Raw genomic sequence first — 21,958 nt, 5'->3', positions numbered from 1 at the left:
TTTATTAGCAGCATGAGAATAGACTAATACATATGCCAATGTGCTATTATAGCACCAGTCCTGCATATACTCTAATTCAATCCCAGGGAAAGAGCAGGGACTAGTCCAGCTGGGCCAGATGTCCATGCCTGTTCCAATCAGCTGGGGCCAGGGAATAGAGTTCTGTAGAACTGGTTCAGTAACATAGGAAGTAGCTCAGAGGAAAGCACTGACCATCTATTGATAAGGCAACAAAAATGTTGCCTTACCATAATTAGATATAAAAACCATAATTAAAAAGAAAAAGGATGAGAAAGGCCCACATTAAGTTGTTAACAGTGTTTCTGTCTACAGTGTTTTTTTTTTTTTTTTTTTCTTATTTTTGCTTGTCTGTGCATTCTAAATTTTCTAAAGTGGACATATATCACTTTATACTAAGAGGATAAAAGAGATCTAACCTACATGGGGATTAAAAATGAATATCCCTTGGCCAGGCACAGTGGCTCATGCCTGCAATCCTAGCATATTGGGAGGCCAAGGCAGGCATCCACTTGAGGCCAGAAGTTTGAGACCAGCTTGGCCAACGTGGCTAAAAATATTTGTATTTTTAGTAGAAAAAATACAAAATTTTTAGAATTTAGTAGAATAATACAAGAATTTTTTTGTAGAAAAATACAAAAATTTTGTAGAAAAATACAAAAATAATATTTCTATTAAAAATACAAAAATTAGCTGGGTGTCATGGCACAAGCCTGTAATCCCAGCTACTCAGGAGGCTGAGGCACAAGAATCACTTGAACCCGGGAGGCAGAGGTTGCAATGAGCAGAGATTGCACCACTGCACTCCAATTGGGGCAACAGAGCAAAACTCTGTCTCAAAACAAAACAAAACAAAACAGAAACAAAGAACGAGTGCTATTAGGAGACTAAAGGTGCAAATCAAGATTAAAGGTAATTTCAGTGATGATGGAATATAGTAAATGCTTACCAAAGAAAGGTTAGCAGTTGAACAGCAAACCCCACCTCAAAGCCTTGGATTGGAGCAAGCTTCATCATGAAGATCTCAGAGATGCCGGGCATTGTGGCACCAGGGCCCACCATCCCATTACACTGTGCTGGACAACTGGCTCCTGGGATAAGACAAGTCAGAGCAGAGAAGGGCGTGAGTCACGTGGAATATAAGATAGGATTTGAGGAGGCAAGAGACAGTGGCCATAAAGAAGGAAAACAAGATTGAAAATGTATATTTCAAGCAGTTGACTGAGGAATGAGACAAGGGCAGAGACAAGTTCACTGGTCTGAAAAACGGCAATGGAGTAGCAAGTAAGTAGGGAACGAGAAGGGGAGTTGAATCTTTTTCTTTTTCTTCTTTAATTTCTTGCTCTGTCACCAGGCTGGAGTGCAGTGGCGAGATCTCAGCTCACTGCAACCTCTGCCTCCTGGGTTCAAGCGATTCTCCTGCCTCAGCCTCCCGAGTAGCTGGGATTACAGGTGCCCATGACCACACCCAGCTAAATTTTTGTATTTTTAGTAGCAACTGGATTTCACCGTATTAGCCAGGATGGTCTTGAATCTCCTGACCTTGTGATTCTCTCTCCTTGGCCTCCCAAAGTACTGGGATTACAGGCGTGAGCCACCGTGCCCAGTCCAAATCTTTTTCATGCACAGAAAGGATAAAGTCACAGCAGAAGAACAAAAAAGGGAAGGTTTTTGGACCATTGCAGAATGATGTAATTGAAATAAAGGATAGTTGGTCATACCAAGGCAGGGCAGAGGAGGATAAATAAATCATTGAGCACAGTCATAGGAGTTTGAACAAGGCAAGTAAGCATCCCCACTCCACAGTGAGGGAACCTCAGCCACTGCTGTCCTATTTTCCTTCAAAGCTCTCCAAATGATCAGTGGCCACAGGTCTTCCCAAGTACACTGTGCCTGTGAAGTATATGAATGCGAGGGTTCATCTTGCATCCACTTGGTACACGTTCTTCTATCACCTCACTCACCTGGTGAATGGGTATTTATTTTATTATTTTTCACAGAATACTTAATTGACTTTGATAGCTCCAACGAGATTGGAGATTGGAAGCTCCCGGAGATCAAGAGGCTGGGAGTAGCTGACACCATGATTGGACACTTTAGCAGTTTTAAGACATGTCCACGAGTTCTTTAACACTCCTCACATCCAGAGGAGGTATCAAAATGCCCTGCCCTTGAATCTGAGCTGACCTTAGCGATTGGTGCACAATAGAAAAGGTGACTTGGTAGGTCAAAAATTATCATTCGGGCCAGGTGCAGTGGCTCACGCCTGTAATGATAGCACTTTGGGAGGCCGAGGTGGGCAGATCATGTGAGGTCAGGGGTGCGAGACCAACCTGGGCAACATGTTGAAACCCCATATTTACTAAGAATACAAAAATTAGCCGGGCATGGTGGCGGGCACCTGTAATAGCAGCTACTCCAGAGGTTGAGGCAAGAGAATCGCTTGAACCTCGGAGGTGGAGGTTGCAATGAGCTGAGATCACGCCACTGCACTCCAGCCTGGGCAACAGAGTGAGACTCCATCTCAAGAAAAAAAAAAAAAAAAGGATCATTCAGCCTCAACCTTACTCTCTTGGGACACTCATCTTTGGAGTCCTGAGTGGCCATGTAAGAAGTGCAAGGATGAGCTGCTGTGAGGAAGTTCGGATTACATGGAGTGACCCCGTGCAGGGATTCTAATTGACAGCCCCAGCTGAGGAGTTGCAGCCATGGCCAGCATCAACCAGCAGACACGTGAATGAGGCAGCCTCAGTGATGACTCCAGCCTTGGCCACCACCAGACCTCATCCTTATCTTCAACAAAGACTGTGTGGGAACCACCCAGCTGATCCCAGTCAACACTTAAAACAATGACAGATCATCATAACTTGATTATTGTGGTTTTAAGTTAATAAATTTCAGGTGGATCTGTCATGCAGCAATAGATAACTGGATTAGAGTTGGTTCTCAATACGTTTCTATTAAATTTCATCCAATAGCAGAAAAGAGAAGGCAACATTTTCTCTTGATTTTTTTCTCCCTTTTTGTCTAACTATTTTGTTCCTTGGTCATTCTCTCCTTATATCCCCCCCCCCTCACTTTCTCTCTCTCTCTCTCTGCAAATTCAGAATTCTCCCCTTTTATTGTGGCCATGGAAGCTGGAGAAAACAGAACTTCCATCCAGATAGCCAGGGCTCTCTCTATGTATCTATAAAAGGCCTCTGTTTTCTCTCTTTTGGCATAAGGAAACTCAATTCCTTTGTTTTTAACTGCTCCCATTTCTCTGTTCTGTACTGACTTTATTCCTCCTTCCTGAATGATCTTTGGGTCTTCTGTGTACTTTTTAGGTTGTAAAACAAAGAACAAGACACCCTACCCCAGTGATGATCTTGGCTATAACATTACCCTCATCTGGAAAGCGCTGTTATTTTTGGCCACCTTCGGATCTTCATGTAGCTGTTCCACCCCTCTGCTGCAGGAGCTCCAACTCACTTCCCCAGGCAGTCCAGGGGGTCTGCAGACAGCAGCTGCATCAGGAGCTTGAGTGGGAAGACAGCAAGCCGGGTGGTCAGAAGACTCTCTGTGAGGATGCGGCTTCAAATGAAGCAGTGTAGGCGGGAATGCATGAACCCTGTGGCCTGGAGGCTGCCTGGCTCGCCTGGAGTGACTCATAGAACGGTGGCTGAGCAGCTGATAAAGTATAGAGGCAGAGGGAGACCCAGAAACTGGACCGGAAATCTTCCCCCACCCCCAATGTGAAAGGACATCTGTTCCATCTGCATTGCCCCTTCGAGGTAGCCTGACCACCACCTGAGAGTGTTGCCCTGGGGCAAGCCTAGGTGGGCACACATCGACCGGTTCACACCCTTGCTCAAACACACAGCATCCTGCATGAGCACAGAGCTGCTTGGCAGAAAGAGGAAGAAGCCAGCCCCCAGGAATGGCAAACACGTTGTGAAAAGGACCACGGGCAGGGTTGGCCGGGCGAACTAGCAGCAGGCCAGGCAATATCATCTCAGGTCAAGGAGAAAGCTCCATAGCCAAAAATAGCCACCCTTCCCAGTTGCCACAGTGTCTAAAATTATACCATTGGAGATTTATTCCTTTGCACACCTCACCTTTGCTGGGGGCGGGTCCAGGGAGGACCCATGAAATGTCTTCACGTTAAGGTGCAAAAGGCCTGGCAGCTCCACAGAGTTATTTGGCGGTGGGAAAGGAGGGAGATGTTGAAAGGGCAGGAACAAGGCAGAGGAAGTGCTGGGAAGGGACAGCGTTGGGCAGCTTCTCCTATTTCAGAGTTTTACCCTGAAGAAGCCTAGCTGGCAGCTACATCATAAAACTGAGGCCTAAGCAATTTGCCAGTGAATTTGAACCATGCATGTAACAATTCTAATAATTTATTCCTTGAAATGTTTCCTATAATACATTATTATGCAGAGCTGCACATGCCTGTACTTCAAATTGCCTAAAAGGGGGGAAGGGGGGGGAACCATACATTAAGAGACAATTAAAAAGAATAACAAGAGGCAACATGAGGAAACAGCGTGTGCATATGCCAGTCAGGCTGGAACACAGAGGGAGCTGAAGGCAGCCAGGCAGCCCATTGCAACCAAAGGCTCGGTTTCTGGGGGAAGATTCCCTCGGAAATTCAGGCAAGGACTGTCTTTATAGGTAGAAGTTTGGATAACCTGACCCTAGAAGATTAAGCAGTAAACAAAATAAAAGCAAACAATCACTATTCGAAAGTCACATCCAGTCCACTGCATCAATACACAACAGCTCCATTGTAAAAGTTCCTAAGACATAGATAAGAATTTCGGAAAGGTAAGTCCACCCTGCTTAAGCCACCTCTGAGACAGAAAGCTAAGTCCCATGGATGCCCTGGTGGGCTTTAGGCAGTGGCAGGGATAAAATAGGGAATGGAAGGAAACAGACTATGAGGAAGGGAGAAAGGGAAGAATGAAAGAACAGAGCCTGACAGTGGAAACAGCTGGTTCCCTCAAGAATAACCACACCTCTACACCAGTTGGCAGTTTAAAAAGAACTTCCACGTTAACTTTGCCTTCAAACCTCCAACTCCTGTGAAAGAAGGAAGTTTACTCTCATTTTTATAAAGGAGGGTTCTTTGGATTAAAGCAATTAGGTAACTTGCCCAAGGCCGCACAGCTGGCAAGCTGGGGACCATGGTCAGGTCTTGAAACCCAGTCTAACTAACTACAGCCCCTGCTTTGTTTATTCCCACAGTGTTGGGAGTTACAGAACACGGGGATTCAAGAAATGATCCTCCTGAATCTACTGAATAAATTCCTGGTGATTTTAGTAACCAAGGCTTTCCTTCTCAACCTTAATTCATTTATGCACTCAACAAATAATGATTGAGCCTCAAAAACTACTGGGCATTGTTCCAGAGCTGGAGTTCACCTTCATGGAGATTTCACATAGGGGGCCCCTTGACGGCTGATGGCAACTGTCCTCTTTTCAGAGAGCCACTCCCTGACTGTGCAATGCAAATTGGCTCCAGCCACTCTTTCAGTCTTCCCATAATACTTATTACCATCTGAAACCATGTGGTTCATAGATTTATTCACTACACTACTGCTTATCTCCTTCTCTAGAAAAGTAAGTCCTTCAGAAAAATGACCCAGTCTTATTTGAAGCTGACTCTCTAAAATTAGAACAGTTCCTGTACATAATAGATGCTCAATAAATATTTGTCCAATAAATGACATTGAATACCAAGGAAAGCTTTTTACCAGTGCCTATTATGTTCACAAAATAGTGTGAGACTACTTACATAAATCATTTCATTTAATCAAGATTATATATGCCAAAACAGGAAATATATGAAGAAAATAGGGGTTTAATATTAGTGAAGAAACTGCTTGGAAGAAATAAGGGTCAATTTGAAATGTTTCTATACTGTGCCACTTAATGCAAGAACAAGGGCTATTTTGTGACATTAAAAGGCAACAAATTTAAAACCAAGAAAAGGAAATACTTTTTAAAGCAGTGTATAATCTACCTGTGGAATTCAGTGCCGCAGGATATTATAGAGGCAAATAGTCTAGCAAGATTCAAGAAAGGATTAGACATTTATATGAATAGGAATAATATTGGCAGTTACACTAACTGGGTTAAAAAGTTACAAGGCATGTCCGTCCTGGGCTCCAGGGCATAGCTGTTCACCAGCTGGAGTGAGGAAGGAATGTCCCACTGGGATGGAGCATTGCAGAACTGGCCAGATGCACAATGGTTCGTATTTTTGCCGTCTTCTGTAACATAGGCAGGGACCACTGCCAAGGGGAATTTTCTAGAATAGATGGACCAATGACCTCTAAACATGGTGTTTCTGTCTTCTCCTTGAACAGTCCTGAATAGGAGATGGAGGTTGCATGTAAAGTCTTTTAGGATTCGTACCTGAGAATTTTTCAATTTCAGAAAACAGAAATGGTAAAAACAACTTCCCTCTTCCTAATGACGAAAATATTACATGGAATGAAATCATGCCCTGCCTGTAATCTTATTAGCAGCACAGCCAATAGTGCCAGGAGGCTGCCTGAGCACTTCCAAACTTCAGTGTATTGGAGTCCTTGTAGAATCTCATACAAGGACATCATCTACCCATGTTTTACATCCATCTATCACTGTGCCTTATGCATATGTGCTTAACACAGGTGTTTAATGAAAATGCATTTCTGCAGATGTGAAAAAAAGCCTCTCATAATGCCGTCCACTCACCTAGCAAAGCTTCTCTCTTTATTACAGAGTCAGTCACACTGCCAGGCACAACCTTTGATTCTTGGTGATGTATGCCATGCATTTTTTTCATTCTAACATGAAAAATCCAAAAGGTAGTTGTTAGCTATGCAACGAAATACAAGTGTTCACAATGGTGTGATATCATATTAATGAAAACATCAAAACTAAATGATGTGTTATACTTGCTTACTTTATCGACCTCAGTTTTCCAGGTGCAGGTAACACTCTGAAGAAACTGTATCAGTATTTAAATTATTAGAGATACAGGCCAGGTGTGGTGGCTTATGCCTGGAATCCCAGCACTTTGAGAGGCCCAGGCAGGTGAACCACTTGAGGTCAGGAATTCAAGATGACCAGCCTGGCCAACATAGTGAAATCTCCGTCTCTACTAAAAATACAAAAATTAGCCGGGCATGATGGTGTGCGCCTGCAGTCCCAGATACTCGGGAGGCTGAGGAAGGAGAATGGCTTGATCCTGGGAGGCAGAGGTTGCAGTGAGCCAAGATCACGTCACTACACTCCAGCCTGGGTGACAGACTGAGACTCTTTCTCTAAGAAAAAAAAAAAAAAAATTATTAGAGAAAGACTTTCCCCAAACTGAGGTGTAAAGAACATTCTGCAAGCCAAAACAGAAAGGGAAATTTTAGTTTAACTCTTGAACCAGCAATATACCTGAAATTTTCAAAGTTTCCTGAAAAAAAAAAGATTAAATTAAAATACATACAGCAAAATGTTGTATAAATGTTAATATGTATGTTTTTCTGGAGAGAGAGAAAGAGAAACTATAGATTCTATCAATATCTTCAGCTATGTTCTCACACAATATAAGTTAAGAAAGTTAAGAAACACTAATCTAGGTTCCAGTCCAAAAGAAAATTCTCACCTAAGTCCGGACAAAGTCCTTTCAAAGTCCTTTGCAACTACATGTAAGACTAGTTCCCTTGAAGTTTCCTTAAATTAGCAGAATAATATCAATTAGATTCTCTCGGTCGAAAATTATTCATATAGGGCCTAATTCCCATCCAGAGGGAAAAAAAAAACTTAAAACATTTAAGTGTCGAAGGCTACCTGTTATTTCATTAACTGGTTGCAAATAAGTTTTTTAGGTTTGGCCATTTTCTCAGTCTATGCTTTCCTAGTTATTTTTTCATGTGGTTATTATAAGAGAAGAGCTTTTCTGATTTTTGTTTGTTGGTGTTTTTTTTTTTTTTTGGTTGTTAATGTTTGTTTTTTACTTATAACCACATATTATGAGGAATGATAAGGTGTTATAAATTAATAGTATAAGCTCTGTAATCAATTAGGATGGGTTGAAATCGCACACCAGGCTCCAAATGAAACAATCAGCCTCCACAGGCCTCTCTTTTTTAATCTGTAAAATGGAGATATAATAATATTTACCACACAAAGTCTGTGTACAAAATAAATGAGACAATGCCTATAAAACATGTGGCATTGTGCTTGTCATATATTAGGTGGATGATAAATATTACCTAATAGTATGTATATTTTGCCTATGTATTTACAAGCATTAAGAGTGCATATCCTGTTTCCTTATTATCACATAGTTATCTTGCATTTTTATGGGCCCTTGATACACACTGCAAATGAATTTCCAAAAGGGTTTTGCTAATATAGCCTATCATAGCAATATGACAGTGTCAGTTTTACCACTCCTTGGTTAAAAATGGGAATTACTATCAACCAGGAATAAAAGAAAAAGACCAAAAAAAAAAAAAAAAAAAAAAAAAAAAAGCAGGGAAAGAAAGGAAGGCAAGAAAGAAAAGATAACTTAAAAAAATTTTTAATGTGTACATGTAAGCTTTTGTGTTTCTATATCTAGGAAAAGAAATCTGTGAATGGTCAAATTTCCATTTGACATCAGCCAGTTTCTTTCCAGACACTTTCTCAAAGTGTTGTACTTCATCTTTCAAAAAGCCTCATCCTACAGTCACACACCTTGTAGTTTTCTGGCTGAGTGGACTCACAGAAGGGATCCATGGTTTCCTGGTTCTCTGCCAGATGTCCAGTGGTCCCACGAAGGCCAGAGATTCAACTGCCTGCCACCCTTGTGAAGATGTTGCATACAAGACGATTCCCAGAGGAACTGGGACCTGGTGAGGCCAATATACAAATATTTTCTTGTAAGGTAGGATAATGCAGAATGAAACAGCCTACATCTGACCACAAGTCATGGGAGGTGTAACCCAAGGAGGCTTATCACCTGAGCTCTGAAAGGGATAATCTGAGAGGAACAGTTGGTTTGTGCAGCTTTTCAAGAAACTTAAATAATACCTGGTTTTGTGGGAAGAGAAAGAAGAAAAGAAAAGAAAGAAAAAGACCAGGCACGGTGGCTCACGCCTGTAATCCCAGCACTTTGGGAGGCCAAGGCAAGCAGATCACTCCTGACCCGGAGTTCAAGATCAGCCTGGCCAACATGGTGAAATCCCATCTCTACTAAAAATACAAAAAATTAGCTGGGCGTGGTGGTAGGTGCCTGTAATCCCAGCTACCTGGGAGGATAAGGCAGGAGAATTACTTTAAATGGGAAGGTGGAGGTTGTGGTGAGCCGAGATCATGCCACTGCACTCCAGTCTGGACAACAGAGCAAGACCCTGTCTCAAAAAAAAAAAAAGAAAAAAAAAGGATAAAAAGAAAGCAAGAAAACACTTTAGTTGTGGGTACTGGATTTACTGCATGTCAAAGTGGGGAGATTGACAGTGTTGACTTGGAAATATTCTAATTCTAGGCAGCCAAATGGAGGCTTTTCCTCACCTTCTCCACACCAACATCTGGCAGGTCCCCTCTTTCTTTTAAAACAGTTCCTGAGGAGGCCCAAAATTCATTTCATGTCTGTATGATTACTGTTCCAATAAGAAAACTGTGACCTCCCTGTTTTTTTGTTTTGTTTTGTTTTTTGAGACGGAGTCTCCCTCTGTTGCCCAGGCTGGAGTTCAGTGGCATCATCTCGGCTCACTGCAACCTCCGCCTCTTGGGTTCAGGCAATTCTCCTGCCTCAGCCTCCCAAGTAGCTGGGACTACAGGCATGCTCCACCACCAAGCCCGGCTAACTTTTTGTATTTTAAGTAGAGATGGAGTTTTACCATGTTGGCCAGGATGGTCTCGATCTCTTGACCTCGTGATCCACCCACCTCAGCCTCCCAAAGCCTCCCTGCTTATTCACACAAATCCCCAGATGAGAACTCTCTTCCAGGTGGACGTAATTTATAGGGCTGATTCAACAGCTTCTCTTACCTTAGTTACCATGAAGGACTCACATTAAAATGCTTAGAAAAGATTAGAGTTGGGCTCTTTTGACATTTGCTGGTGGTGTGGATTATCAGCTATATTCCTGAATCTGGTGCTGGCTAAAGAGGTTGAGAGGATTTGTACTCCAAGATGGGACCACTGGCATGACCTTTTTCCTTGGCTCTGTGGTCAAGCCACCCACTGCTCCACTTACTACCTGAGTGACCTGAGGCAATCATTTAACCTCTCTAGACCTCTGCCGCCTAATCCAGTACATGAAGATAGTCACACCTGCCTTGCAGAGTTATTGTGAGGGAAGCACCAGCTTCTGGTACATGGGAGATTTTATTTACACATGAACATATACATGCGTGCATACACACAGATGTGTACTTCAGTTTTTGAAAATCACCTCCATTTTATAGCTCACAAGGTGATTTTTGAAAAGTCAATCAAGAAAAGAAGAAAAAAACCATTTTCCTCTCCAACAAGAAAAAGCAATTAAACGTCAAATATTAACTGTTCCTGGGAGTGAATTTTTTTAATGGGTTAAAGGCTTGGCCATTATAGACCTCCAATATGTAATTTCTAAGAAAGGACCAGGTAATATATTTTTTTAAATTAAGTGGAAGACAAAATGCTGGAACCAGTGAATCCATTCAGAAAGCACTTTTTTATCCATTTTCAGTAGCTTCCCAATTGCATCATGCCTTTTAAGAGGCCCAATTTGTTTAACAGCATTTTATTTTAAACCTTTACTTGTGAAAAGCATTGATTTATGATAGGCTGATTAAAGCAATGGTGTCTTAAACAATAATGATTTCAATTATAGGACTTTCGCCAACGTGCATTATTCTGATTTGCTCTCCATTCTTGCCACATTTTTATTCACAAAGGAAGGGGTAGGGATAGGTGATACAATTTTGAAAAGTCCCTGGACAAATTTAATATCAGAAAGGAATATATAGACAGATGGACTGATGTACCTTTTTTGATTATGTGAATGTATTGTATTTTAATATGCTCTGATAAACTCTTCAACAGCTCCCTGATGAGCTCCTACTTGGTATCATTAGGGTTATTTAGTGCTTGGATTCGGCTCAATTCCCACTGGTGCCACACTGAGGTTGTAGAAATGTGCACACTACAGATTCACTCCAAGCCTAGCACTTAGAGTCTTCTCTTTTTGTGAAGCTGGAGAAAACAATTAAGCTCACACTTAGATCTTTAACTTGTTCAAAGCCAACAGCCATAGAAAGGCATACTAGGCTCACGTGGTGGCTGGCGCCTGTAATCCCAGCACTTTGGGAGGCCAAGACAGGTAGATCACTTGAGGTCTAGAGTTCGAAACAAGCCGGGCCAACACAGTGAAACCCTGTCTCTACTAAAAATACAAAAGTTAGGCAGATGTGGTGGTGGGCACCTGTAATACCAGCTACTCGGGAGGTTGAGGCATGAAAATTGCTTGAACCCAAGAAAGAGGTGGAGATTGCAGTGAGTTCATGCCCCTGCATGTAGAGACATGGCAAAACCCTGTCTCTACAACAAATACAAAAAGTAGATGAGGATGGTGGTGCTAGTCCCAGTTATACGGGAGGCTGAGATGGAAGGATTGCTTGAGCCTCAGGAGATAGAATCCACAGTGAACTATGATCTCACCACTGCACCCTAGCCTGAGCGACAGAGTGAGACACTGTCTCAAAAAAAAAGAGAAAAAGAAAAAAATGTGAAGTCAGCCTGGAGTCATACGCCACAGAATTCAGTGTATCCATCTAAATCCAATTCAGAATGCAACCTAACATGGTGGGGCGGGGTGGGGGCGCAGTGCCAGGGGCAATCTATCACATTTATTAATAATGGCAACTTGTGAAGGAGCCCTTCCTAATGGGGGCTGCTATTCCTAATAGTCACTATGCACGGCTGTTGACTAAACAGTGCCACAACTTCAGAAATTAGAAATTCATATTGTTATGCAAAGTTGAAGGTTCTTGATTTTAAAGCGTGGATAAACACTGGCCCAATTCAGCCTGCAGGCTGCCTGCACAATGCTCACTAGTTGGTGTACAACTGGCCAATCAATCAAGTTATTGAACAGAAGATAGGCCCAAAACAGCACCATGCTCTGCAAGAACCTTTTTAAAAATTATCAAAGTATTTCAGTTCATCTATTGTGCAAACATTTAGTGGGAATCTATTATGTGGTAAGAACCATGAGTGGAGTACTGGGAACACAAAAAAAGAATAATATCCATTAGCCTTTAAGGGGATGACAGTCTATCATTTACATATATGAACTATGAAAGATTTTGGGTTAAAAAACTAAGGAGAAATTCAGTCTAACATTGAGTCCCAATTCATCACGTTTATTTTTAGTTAAGAACCTCCTTTGTTACCCTTTAGGTAAATTAGTTTGTCCCTATGCTCTGCTTTAAAGCATCATTTTAATTTCAGAGCTAGTCCTGTGAATACCAAAGTCCATGTAGGATATATTCCTCTTAAAATCCCCAACAGCAATTGGAAGGGAAAATTCCAATCACACCTTGATAGAATTTTTCTCCATCAAATCAGCTTTACAGATTTCTTAATTAGGCGCTGATACTAACTGAGCCCTCGCATGATTTAAATCTAGCTTTTAATCTCAGCTATTCTATGCTGCTGTAGTTTTTATGAGAACTGACCAGCAAATGCTTTATGCTTTAATCTCTCTGGAAAATCACCTTAATAATTTCTTAAACTTTTTGGGGGGGAATAGAAGTCCCAAGATGCAAATGAAGGCATTGAGGTTCAGCTATTAGAATTTGTGGTTTAGCACTTGAAAAATTATGTGCCAAATTGCTTTACAGAAGAAAATCAGATCAAAGTTAAGATTCTGTTTAAACTTTGTCATTATTTCTCAGACTCCCTTTTTAAATGCCTTAAACGTGCCTCCATTGAAATGTATATAAACTTTTTCTCTCTTCCTTTCAATATGTTGTTGCCATTCATTTCCTTCTCTGATGGCATTGCCTGAAGGAAAAGCTCTCACACATCACCACTGCGGGCAGGATATGGAAACAGCCAAAACAGGTGGTGCACTGTGCTAAGAATCGGCATTGAATTGATTTAAACACAGCATTTGATACATTCTCTACCTTAATAAGAGGCAATTACAGGAGACCTCATTTCCTTCGTTGCATGAAAGTCCCAGCCAAACTTGAGTGTACAGTTCCCCTTTCCTTCCTCTTCTTCTCAGCCCATCCCCATGAAGTTCTTCCCAGCGAGCATTAAATCACAGGTAATGTGCTCTACCTGCTCTGGACACTGGATATTGTAAAGCATCGGAACCTTTTTATTTGCTTTACAGGGATGACCATTCTCCTAAGGTCATTGACTTTCTTAATTAGAAGCTACTTTGAGGCTGAGCACAGTGGCTCTTGCTTGTAATCCCAGCACTTTAGGAGGCCAAGGCGGGTGGATCACGAGGTCAGGAGTTCAAGACCAGCCTGGCCAAGATGGTGAAACCCCGTCTCTACTAAAAATACAAAAATTAACCGGGTGTGGTGGCGGACGCCCGTAATCCCAGTTACTCGGGAGGCTGAGGCTTGAACCCGGGAGGCAGGGGTTGCGGTGAGCCCAGAGGGCACCACTGCACTCCAGCCTGGGTGACAGAGTGCGGCTCCATCTCAAAAAAAAAAAAAAAAAAAAAAAAAAAAAAAAAAAAAAAAAGAAGAAGAAGCTACTTTGACAATTCTCCTCCAAACCCTTTATGTGACAAGTAAAGGAGAAAAGAATGGGAGAAATGAAGTGACCTGCCCAGAGTCACACAGCCAGTTCCTGTGACTACGTGGTCTAGCCCTCTCTCCACCTCCTCTCTCTGCCATCAAAGGAATAACAGTTCTCAAATTGGAGTTTTATGTAGGCCTTACAATCAACACTAACTTATTATAAAAATACGAATGGGCCCTTGTTTTATGCCAAGTGCCATGCCCATCTTCAGAGACTCAATAATGAACCAGGAACATTCTAATTCTGATCCAATCCTGACCTGCTAATGACTCTTCCTCACTGAACTGCTTAACAGAATCATTCTTGGCTAAACATCACACAGAGTGTGAATGTGGAGAGGAAACAGAACTTTCATCTCAACTCCTCCTCATTTTACAAAAGAGAACACTGAGGCCCCCAGAGGTCTTAAGAGTGAGTTCATGTTAGAGGTAGGCCTAGAACCCACAGTGCTGACCACCCAGTGAAACTCTTTTCACTTCAGTACATTCATCTAATTCAGAATGCATCTATCATGGGGCCCATTCTATCACATTTATTATATAAATGTCCTTTGTCATTTTTCAGATAAGTTTGTTTCTCTCTATGGTCTGCTTTGAAGCTCCATTTTAACTTGAGAACTAGTTCTTTAACTGCCAACATCTACATAAGATACATTCACATTAAAATCACCAACAGCAATAGGACGATGGTCCCTGGGACCCAGAGTTTAGGCACCTATGCGATGGAACTAAATGATTAGCAGTGTGCCCAGCAATAGCACACACTCATACCTCTGAAAGATTCAGGGCTGATCCGAGGAAGTGGTATCATAAGCTGTGGTCAACAGAAATACTATGATGAGTGTTTGGAGTGTCCTCATACTAATGTAATGTTTGGACTCAAAACAGATATACTGAAAATACAAGCTACAGTTTATATATTTTTTCAATGATCTTGCAATTCAATCGTGTTGGATAATTTCAGCTGAAACTATAGATGGAAACTGGACCCATTAAGGAAGGAGTTAGATCTTCTATTTTTTTAAAAAAATGTGATCTTCCAATAAGCGGCCTCTGGACATAACTACAGAAAATTAACACAATAAGTAAAGCATTATAGAACAGCTATTAACTGATTATGATAATAAAAACCAAATGGGGGCCTTAATTCTGCCCCTCTGGGAAAGCAGGACAGATAAACAATAGAAAAAACAAAAAGCATGGAATAAAGGATAATTGATTTTAAACGATAACACAGATACCTGCCATTATGTTTTAAAAAAATACAGATCTCTATCTTCATTTGGGGAATGATAGGGGTAAATTCTTAGTTCACCTCAGTAAGACTTAAGTTTGATACTAATAGGAGTGCTTTCCAGGCTAACAAATTGGAAAAATTAAGGGGTGCTGACAAGGAGGTTCTTAAATGCCAGGCACATGGCTATAATGACTAAATTTACTGTTTTACCAAAATTAGGAGCCCTTCCTGGTCTCCCTCAGAGGAAGACAGAATCTAACCATTCACAGTTCATGCTCCATCAGGGTGGGACAGGAAGTAGGATCCAATAAAGTCAGCAGTCAATGCAAAGGCCAACCGTGACAGAGGAGAAAAGAGAAGACAGGGTGTCTACTACCTTGGGCAGAGGCTGGGGAACCCTTTAATGGCACCCCAAGTACAGTAATGCCTGTTGACTAAATCCTAAACTTCTTGAGCATGTTTGGGGTCAGTTCTATGTAGAAATTCATACTAAAGTCTTCATTTGTTATCTAAAACACGGCCCATGTTCCTGCCTTCAAACCTGGCCAGAACCTAACAGCTTCTCTTTTAAGTGCCTGCTTAGGTGCCAAGTGTCCAACTAGATGCTTTCCAGAAGTTGTCTCTGATTCTTACATCATCCTTGCAGGGGAAAGATGCTCAATTTAGAGTTGAGAAAATGGAAACTCAAGGTGATATACAGATGTGTTTGAGGTCTCATGGTTTTTAAGCCGTGGCTCATCCCAAAGGCCACCTCTACTTGGAGAGGTTCACCATTCCACCTCTCCACGTGTAACCAAACACTCTTGCTAAACATTGCTGTTTTTCCCCTCAGTCTATTTTCACATATTGTTCTAACCAGTCTAACCCATGGAACCAATTCTTTTTGCATGGCACATACAAAATCCAGGTTATTTTTACTTTTCTCTGGCAGAAAGCCAGCATAATTCAAATGAAATAACCATTTCTATGTGAGAAAAAACTTTAGCATTTCCTAAAATGGAAAAATAAAATGTCTTTTATGCAAGACACTAACTTTTAAGGTGGCAGAAAATAGCGAGGTAGTTTCTTATGATTTGCTAAATAAATCAAGGGTGATTCCAATTTTTATTGTTTTGGTCCAAGAATTGAAGGAGAGTTCTCCTACAGTGAACCATGGGTGTTATGACTCAAAAAGAAGCCATCAGTAGATAAGTAATGAGGCTGTGTGTATAGAGATAGAACATTCTTGTATACAAAAAGGGTAAGACTTATTCAGCACTGAGCAGGGAGGACTGGGACCCATACATTGGGACTAGGGTACAGAAGGTTCAGGAATGGAGACTGAAAGTTGAAATCAAAAACACATCTATGGGCAAGAGCTTATCAAAAATACAGTGTATTCCTAGCAGTGAAATATTAAAAGCCTTCCTAATGAAGAATCTTTTTAAATAATTTGGAAGTTGTAATCCTTTGCAATAAGACAGGAAAAATAAAGAAATTACATAATTTTGGGAAAGGAACAGAATGATCATTATTTGCAGATAATAATGTTATCTACCTAGATGATTCAAGAGAATCAAATTGACAAATTATTTGAATAAGAAACCAGTAAAGTGGCAAATATGAAATAAAAATGCTTAAAATGCTTAAAAAATAATGTTGCTCAGTGAAGTCATGAAATTGAATAGGGAAACTGCATGCACAACAGCACTGAATAAATGTGAGATTGTATTGAGAAACTACCTGATGGAACTACAACTTTACAGAAGTTCATATGAAAAGATTGATGAGAAGGCATGGTTTATTTCCACATGAGAAAACCCAGTTTTAAAAAGACCTCTAATCCACACACATTAATCTATAAATTGTACTCTTGCTCTCTCTTTTTTGTTTTTTTTTTTTTTTAAATCAGAATCTTTCTCTGTTGCCCAGGTTGAAGTGCAGTGACTGTATCATGGTTCATTTAAACTCCTAGTCTCAAGTGATCCTCCCACCTCAGCCTTCCAAAGAGCTGGGATTATAGGTGTAAGCCACCGTGCTTGACTTAAATTGTATTTTCTAACATTTAAATTTGGAACTTGATGCATTCTTATAGAATAACTAAAAGAAAGCATCATCCAGAATACCAGGCTTAAAGAGGGAGAGCTTACTTTACGAGACATAAAAACATATTCTTGAATTACAATAATAAAAAGGGAGAATTTTGGCAAAAATGATGGAGACAAAAAGATAATAAAATAAGCATGAAAACACATAAACAGGCCCAAGAGCATACATTTGAATCAATAAGGAAAATAAACTCTATTAAATAGATTCTTATCACAATGACCAAAAAAAAATTCCAGATAAATAAGAGATTTAAATGTTTCTATAAATAAAAGGAGCCACAAAAGCACTAGTAGAAAATATTGGTTAATACTGATTTTACTCCAGGATGGGCAAAGCCTTTTAAAACATAAAGCAGAAGGAAGAATAAAGGAAAATATTTATGTACTTAAATTCATCAACATATCCATTAACAATTAAAAACCAAATGACAAAATGGAGAAAATGTTTGCAATATATGATAGTGAGAGAGTTAATAAACTTAATATGTAAAGAACTTTTATAATTTAATAGAAAATTAATGAAAATCTCCTTGGAACTACAGGGCAAATGTTAAATAAACAAATATTTTAAAAAGCATGCAAAATCACCTACACACAAAACAAGACAAAGAGTCAAGAAATGTAAAGAAAGTTAGCATCACAAATAATCAACATAATACAAAACACAATGGGATGCTATGTTTCTTATCTTTTGGGGGGAAGAGTTAATGATGGTTCCTGAAATCTGTATTTGTTCATATGCACCCTGAGTGAGAATATAAATCGGCAATTTTGGAGGGCAACTCTACAAAATGTAGCCAAAAGTAAAATAACAAAACAGAAAGAAGGCTTTGACCCATGATTTTCACATACAATAATTTATCCAGAGGAAATGAAGATACACAGGAAGATTTTATAAAGGCAACAAGTTACAAATGGTATCAATGTCTGACTAGAGGTTAGAGGAATGAATGAATTAGAGCCTCTATAGATAAGGAAATGCAATGCTGGCACTGAAATCATGTTTTGGAGGCTGGGCACAGTGGCTCACACCTGTAAATCTAGCACTTTGGGAAGCTGAGGTGGGTGGATCTCTTGAGCTCAGGAGTTCGAGGCCAGCCCAGACAATATGGCAAAACCCCATCTCTACAAAACAAACAAACAAACAAAATTAGCTTGGTGTAGTGGCGCAGGCCTGTAGTCCCAGCTACTTGGGGGAGCTGAAGTGGGAAGATCGCTTGAGCCTGGGAGGTCGAGACTGTAGTGAGCCCAGATCACACCACAGCACTCCAGCCTGGGTGACAGAGTGAGACCCTGTCTCAAGGAGAAGGAAAGAAGGAAAGAAGAAAGAAAGAAAGAAAGAAAGAAAGAAAGAAAGAAAGAAAGAAAGAAAGAAAGAAAGAAAGAAAGAAAGAAAGAAAGAAAGAAAGAAAGAAAGAAAGAAAGAAAGAGAAAGAAGGAAGGAAGGAAGGAAGGAAGGAAGGAAGGAAGGGAGGGAGGGAGGGAGGGAAGGAAGGAAGGAAGGAAGGAAGGAAGGAAGGAAGGAATGAAGAAAAAAAGAAAAAAAGACAAAAGAGCCCGAAAAGCTACAGAAAAAGAAAAAAGATCCCGGAACGAAAAGAAGAAAAAAAGCAAATAAAAGAAAGAAAGCCGCGCAGCCCAAAGAAGAAAAAGAACCCGGGAAAGAAGAAGAAGAAAGAAAGAAATTATGTTATGGAATAGTTTTAGCAAAATGAACAAATATTTACTATGACTTATCAAATGGGAAAAGCAGCCTGCAAAATAGTACACTACAGCAGGGTCTGCACTGCAGTTTCCAAACACACAAATACGTATGCGCAAAAAAATAGAGGAAAAAGATTAGAAAATGTCTATCAAAGTGTTCACAATTATTATATTTAAGTGGTGAGATCAGAGGCAATTTTTATTTACTTCTTCATGCTTTCCTCTAATTTCCAATTGTCTTACAATGGCCATGAATGGTCACTCTTAACCACTGTACCTCTTTGCAACTAAAATTCAATATTTTCTTGTGTTTGTTTCAGTCCTACTTTGCCAGAAATGTGCAGGCGTCAGGTGGACTGCCTGAAGAAGATGCTGCAGGAGAAAGTGAACCCGGACCATGAGGCCTCTTGAGCTTGTGAGTCTATGCCTTCATCTTGTACTGGCTTTTTCTTTTCTTTTTTATCTGTTCTCAGAAAGTTTGCAGCTTCCAATACCATTTTATTTGCTCCTCCTGTGAGTGACAGACCAGAGTGTCCCAAGAATACTTAATGTATTTTGTGTCAGGGGCCTGTGGGTCAGTAAGGTTATTAATAAACATCGCCTCTTGTTCTAATTTAGGTCCCTCCTCTCCTTCGTGCCTCTCCTCCTGCCCTGCTTTTCCTTTCGCTTCTCTTTCTGTCTGACCCTTTTCCCCTTCTCCCTGATATAAAGCATTCAGCCTTCATTTTAGCTCAACTTCTGGCACTTTTCCCATGACATTTTTTTGATGTTGGGTGGTGCTGTTACATTTTCATGGGGAATTTCATTCCGGACGAAATGCTTACTGTCCTAAATCAATTTGATGCAGGCTGATATGATGCTATGATCTGACAGGCATGGGAAGGTGAAAGGATCACTAAAATCGAGGCAAAATGTGGATGAGGAGGGAGAACACCTTGTTTTTAAAACAAATTCCTGTTTGACAAGATTCACTGACCACAAAACTACCCAGAACTTGAGAGGCCAGTATCATCAACCCTACATAAAAAGAAGTGACGTTTGAAGGCAGAAGGCATATTTGAATTTTGGTATTTCTTATTATCTTTAATAAGACAAAAAGAATTTAACAAGTTTATCATGTATATTTGGATATATGTATATCAATTTTATGTTCTATTTAGAGTTTGACCACCTCAACTTATACTTAGATAAGCCTTGTTTTATTCTTGCTGATTGTATTACACAAATTGAAGTGGCTACATTGCCATCATCACTACCAAATTCTTAGACACACACTCTCCAAAGTCCCCGAATATTGTCCAAATCCTGTTCAATTTTTTTTTTTTTTTTTTACTTTCTAACATTTTCTAAGTGCAACTTCAAACTGGAGGTTGTTTTCTAAACTGAAAAATATCAACTCCCCACCAACACACACACACACACACACACACACACACACACACACATAAATGCATGTGCTCTTTTCAATTTACTAAATTTCAGTTACTTTCTTCTAAAAAACACAATATTGCATCTCCTATCTGAGCTCTAAGGGAGTTACACGTGACAATGGGAGTTTACTTAACCATGAGGAGGCAATATTTTTATATAGGAAAATATATAAAGAGAAATGCATAATTTTGTATTGAATTATTTATACTTTGCAAATTAACCTATTGCATTTTTTCATATTCAAGGACACATTGTTCGTTTTTAACATGACCTAGACCACTGTTCTCAGAATGAGTGGAATGAGTGATGTCATGTTTTAACACATGATTAATTTGACTTCAAACTAGGGTCCTCATATTGTGAACTACTTTTTTAAAATGGAGAAATGAAAAGAAAGCTAAATTTATTAAGGAAAAAGATAGTTTCCTTTTTCTAAGTTCGTTATCATTAAACATACTAGTTTTATAGCATTAACAGAATTGCACCTGATTTTTGGTCTTTCCCAAATTGAGAAAGAAAATCTATGGGAACTCTGAATGAATTAGGCATTCAACTTCTTAACGGTCACCCTTAACCACTGTACCTTAATAGCCAGAGAGGCAGGATCCTAAACTCAGCTAAAATCTCCACCGGAAATAGACACTAATCATACTTGACTGAATGTCTAATTTGGTTCTTTGTTTACTCTTTATTTTTCTGTTTTTCTTTCGATTAGATCATTCTTACCTGTTCTATACCAATAATCAAAGGGTGAGTATAGCTTTAAATGTGTTCTGTTTAATGCATAGTCATTTGTTATTCATGGAATAATATTTACTTTTTTTAAAAGGTATTTTCTCAATATTCATAGGCTTGCATAAGCATTGTTAGTATATGGTGGGGAAGAAAAGATGAAAAAGAGGAAAGAAGCTTTTATTGAGTGCCTACTAAGTAGCACACACTGTGACAGTTGCAGGCCTTCACTCATTGGTGCATGTATGTTGCACTAAGTGCTTTCTGATGTTGTCCTCACAGCATCACTGTGAAGTTACCGTCTTAACCTAGGATATAGATGAGAAAAATGGGGCTTAACAGCAACACACCCAAGATACACACAGCATGGCACGAAGCCGGGATTCAAACCCAGGCTTTGCTTGCCAAACGATGGCACTTCTGATGATTAGGAGCAGGCTTCATGTTTACAGCTGTGAGGGCCATGACTCCAAGGAGAAAGGATTAAATCCTGGTGTTTGCTGCAACCAGAGCTTCTAAGCTGATCACTTAGAAGATATGATTTGGGGATATCTGAGGGGCCAAAAAAGACCTTGCAAATAATCACATGAGATAACATGCTGGAAATCACTGTGAAAGGTTTAATATAGCTATCATCATATTAGCATGACAATATATATGGGATACATTATAACACCCATAACAAATGTGATTCAACTTGGATGTACTAGTGACTTTCAGAAGGTTAGCATCTTTGTGCCTTTGTTTTACGTATTTTTAATTTTCTATATTTAAAGGCCATTGGTTCCAAGAAGCTCCTTTAAATTTTGATAAATAAATGTTCTGAAGATCATCTATGGGGAATTCTTCTCCCACACATAATAAGGTTGGATGCAAAGCACAGTTTTATGCCCTGTAGCACACTTTTTTTTTTTTTTTTTTAATGCCCACTCTGTTTTAGCTGCTTCCAAGTCCCAGGCTGGGATCCGCAGGTTGTGGGACAAGGAAAAAGAGTGTGG

At 40.0% G+C, this 21,958-nt stretch overlaps 1 long non-coding RNA gene across 2 annotated transcripts in view; it reads right to left on the bottom strand.

Moving 5' to 3' along the window:
- Window positions 1–21,958, bottom strand: part of LOC104660840 — a 60,787-nt gene that overhangs the window by 14,674 nt on the left and 24,155 nt on the right. The window contains exons 2-5 of one of the 2 annotated variants that reach the window (XR_747767.2): window positions 8,716–8,870; window positions 6,736–6,827; window positions 3,403–3,536; window positions 968–1,109 (exon numbers count right to left, since the gene is read on the bottom strand). This is a non-coding gene — a long non-coding RNA (uncharacterized LOC104660840). Of the gene's footprint in view, window positions 1–967; window positions 1,110–3,402; window positions 3,537–6,735; window positions 6,828–6,946; window positions 7,056–8,715; window positions 8,871–21,958 lie in introns of those variants that run through there. The other variant, XR_004057402.1, reaches the window with a different exon arrangement.

The sequence above is a fragment of the Rhinopithecus roxellana genome, chromosome 5 (assembly GCF_007565055.1).
Source record: "Rhinopithecus roxellana isolate Shanxi Qingling chromosome 5, ASM756505v1, whole genome shotgun sequence".
Taxonomy (NCBI): Eukaryota; Metazoa; Chordata; class Mammalia; order Primates; family Cercopithecidae; genus Rhinopithecus; species Rhinopithecus roxellana.
Note: the sequence above shows the minus strand (reverse complement) of the source record. Positions and strands in the feature narration are given on the sequence as shown.